Raw genomic sequence first — 3,582 nt, 5'->3', positions numbered from 1 at the left:
TTAAGGAACACTCTATTTTTTTCCAGATATTTAAGTGGTCTTTCTCCTTCAGTGAGTTTGAAAAAGTTGATGTTGGAAGCGGGAGAGACTGTTTCCCTCTTAAAACTGTAAACTAAGATGCCAAATCCCTGTTTTTGACACTTAGTGATTCTTGTTTTCCTATGACTTCTGACATCACTTTACATCATGCTGATTCATTGCATCGCTCACATACACACACCTACACACACACTTTTACAATTACAGTTTAGCAGTAGCTCTTTTGGTAGGTTGTAAAGCAGTAATACACAGTACGTAATGGTGGTTTTAGCTCGTTTGTAGACAGAGAACAAGAGATCAGATATGGGTAGGACTCACATCTCCTAGTCTTTACAGATTCACCTCTCTCTGGTTCAGGTGGATGTAGATAGGTGTTTTTTGTTGGGTTTTAGAGATAGAGGAGAGTCATAGGTATCAGTTGAGATACAGTGTAGAACATGTTTAGTAGGAGGGTATGGGAATGAGTCAGATGCGTTGAGTCCCTTGGCCTCTTTGATGAAGGTTTGCTGTCATTTACCGCCCTTGTGTGTGTAGAGAATGGCCTGGTACAGTCAAGAAAATGTTGCCTTGATACACAAATAAAAGACAAATCAAACATTTTCGTCCAACACTTTGTGGACCGTCGCTAGGATAAAATATCAATTATTTGAAAGATTACTCAATGTAAGAGCAGCAGACAAGTAGGACATGTTGTGCTTTATTCATTGACTTCATCTGTAATTGCTCCTTTGTGCCAGACGATGCATTGTCAATAAAAACAAGACTCTCAACTTCAAGCTGAACCCTCACTGATTGCAGTTTAGATTCAGTTTGTTATAAAAACATTTGAGCGTTGTTCCTTACATACTATGCCTTCTCTTGCTGATGATCTAAATGTCATCTATGGTTATAGAAAATAAATGTATGTATCAGAGTGTGGAGAGATGTTGTGTTGTTGAAAGCTAATGTTAATGGTGTAGAGAAGAAAGCGAGTCTAGCTCTAGGGTCTGTATCAACAGCTAAGAAAGCTGCCTCTCTCACCATTTTCAAAAACAACACTACAAAATACCACTTCCCTACCACGCAACTACATATTTGTCCTACAATTGCTTATCAATAGTTCACTTAGATGTATTGCAGAACTTGACAGATGGAATCGTCTCTCAGCATAGCTATTCAGTATACCCAGTAAGGAGGCACCAACATGTAGGAAACAGTGTTGCTCTACTGTATTTTTCCACAAGTCTTTATCACTCAGGCATAACCACAACTTCAACTCAAACCTCAGATTCAGCAGCCATTAGTCAAATGCTGTAGCTACAGTCCATTATATCAGGCAGCCTGTTCTCCACTGACCAGACCCCATTCATTTTACAACCACATAATTCAATCTAATCAACTCGCAATGAGTATGTTAATAGAGAAAATATCCTTTAACATCAAGTTGGAACGCAGAGCAATTTAGTTTGGCCACGTTTTGTTTAGCCTCTATTTCTATATTGCACGGTTTTATAATGACATTCAACTTCCTTAGACTCACACAGGCTCAGATGGTAGATTAACATAACTGGAGAGATTTGAAAATGGAAATACTGTCACAGATACATGAATTAGGTCTGTTGATACAGGTTTCCTTTCAGAGGATGGAGGTGCTTAGAACTAGAGAGAGAGAGAGAGAGAGCTAGAGAGAGAGAGAGAGAGAGAGAGAGAGAGCTAGAGAGAGAGAGAGAGAGAGAGAGAGAGAGAGAGAGTAGGAGAGAGAGAGCTAGAGAGAGAGAGAGAGAGAGAGAGAGAGAGAGAGAGAGAGAGAGAGAGAGAGAGAGAGAGAGAGAGAGAGAGAGAGAGAGAGAGAGAGAGAGAGAGAGAGAGAGAGAGAGAGAGAGAGAGAGAGAGAGAGAGAGAGAGAGAGAGAGAGAGAGAGAGAGAGAGAGAGAGAGAGAGAGAGAGAGTTACGTGCCTAGTTACCACTCCTACTGTTACGGGCTTAAGTGACCCTTTAATGAGGTTCAAAATGACAGGCATGCAGACCCAATGTTGTGGAGTAAAGGGAGTTATTTCTGCTATTAAAAATAGATGTCTGGAAGGCCTGGGGGGTCTCGGGGGGAGGGTGTACATTTCACCCTGGGGTTTTTTAAAGCTTCAGTGACCTTGCAGTTAGAGAGGGCTGGTGAGTGAAGGAGATGGGGGAGAGGGAAATAAGGAGAGAAAGAAAGAGATGTGAAGGAGGGAACAAGTTGCAAATATGACTGGAGTGCCTAACAAAAACCACCCAATACAACCTTTTTAAAAACACTAGATAAAAATGGCATATACACATCTGCTTAAAGTACTACCGTTCTCCCCAAGGCATGTTTTGTTTTGTTTCGATTTATTTTGTTATAGATTTTTCTCGGCTGCCTTCGATATTCTTCTCCTGAAGGGTTGAGTGTGCTTTCGGCCATATTTGTTTTCATACTATGGTAACAATGCTATTACAGTAGAATAGCAGCTCATCTTTGGAGAGTAACAGGAGATGACGCCATTTAATGAGGTACTAATTTTCACCAGAACACCACAGGGGATGGGCACCATGTTCAATCCAAGATGGCCGCCTTTCATCGACTTAACGTTATAGCCCACACTTTTTTTGGGAAGACCAGCTTTAATTGTATTCTATTATAATTACCTGTACTACTCTTTATCATTATTGCTACTATTATTACCATGGTTTATTCTGTACACACGTTAACTTGGGAAATGAGGATCAACTTGTTAACTGGATACCGTGTATCCTGAGGTAGTCAACCATATAACATGTAGTGTTAGATTAGTTGCTGTTTTTGTACCTTTATGGAGGACAAAATAAAAAAATAGACACTTCATTGTTAAAACTATTATTATTGTTATGATGATGATGATTATTAGCAAAAACTCTTGATGTAAATAGTGTTTGATATTAAAGTATTAATTTGATTCGTATGTCTTTTCTAAAAAACAAAACAATGAACACAGTAGAATCTCTGGATATTTGGGAGTATAGTAAAAGTGCATTGTGAACCGTGATCTTCAATGCCTAGAAATTACAAGCTGTGCACATCTGTGCTTACTTGTGTGTACTTGTGCATGAGTACTTGTGTGTACCTTTGCACCTGTGCGTACCTGTGTACAGCTGGCTGGACTTAAAGCCAATGGGGGCCTCACCTGCTACATAGCTATGTTTCAACCAATCAATCAACAGCTACCGTCACCACTTCGTCACAAGGATCCATACAGAACAGACAGAGAGAACAGAACAGACGTGGACAAGATTAACAGTGTTTGTGCTTTTTTTGCCTTCAACGTTTGATAGCATGTTGGCCAACCCAGAGTTTTGCCATGACTGGACTTTTGGTTGTTTTTTTAATGGAAGGATCTTGCCAGTTTCATGTGGCATGTGCATGGACTTGTTAACGAAACATGTTAAAAAAAGAAAAACATACATTTCTTCTCTCTTTTGTTTTAAATGTTGGATTCTCTCTTTTATTCCCCACTGTCATATTGTGTGTTTTGCATCCCATTAAAATGAGGTCATCTAGCTGATGAGCT

At 39.7% G+C, this 3,582-nt stretch overlaps 1 protein-coding gene across 2 annotated transcripts in view; it reads left to right on the top strand.

Annotated features, from left to right (window-relative positions):
• Nucleotides 1-815, top strand: part of LOC121585125 (ephrin-A5) — a 114,159-nt gene extending 113,344 nt beyond the window's left edge. For both annotated transcript variants that reach the window (XM_041901491.2, XM_041901490.2), the window contains one exon: nt 1-815. This exon is cut by the window's left edge and continues 250 nt beyond it. The gene's annotated coding sequence lies outside the window, so the exon portion shown is untranslated.
• The last annotated feature ends 2,767 nt before the right edge of the window (nt 816-3,582 follow it).

This window comes from Coregonus clupeaformis, unplaced genomic scaffold (genome assembly GCF_020615455.1).
Source record: "Coregonus clupeaformis isolate EN_2021a unplaced genomic scaffold, ASM2061545v1 scaf0011, whole genome shotgun sequence".
In the NCBI taxonomy this organism is placed as follows: Eukaryota; Metazoa; Chordata; class Actinopteri; order Salmoniformes; family Salmonidae; genus Coregonus; species Coregonus clupeaformis.
This window is presented reverse-complemented; position numbering and strand designations above follow the sequence as displayed.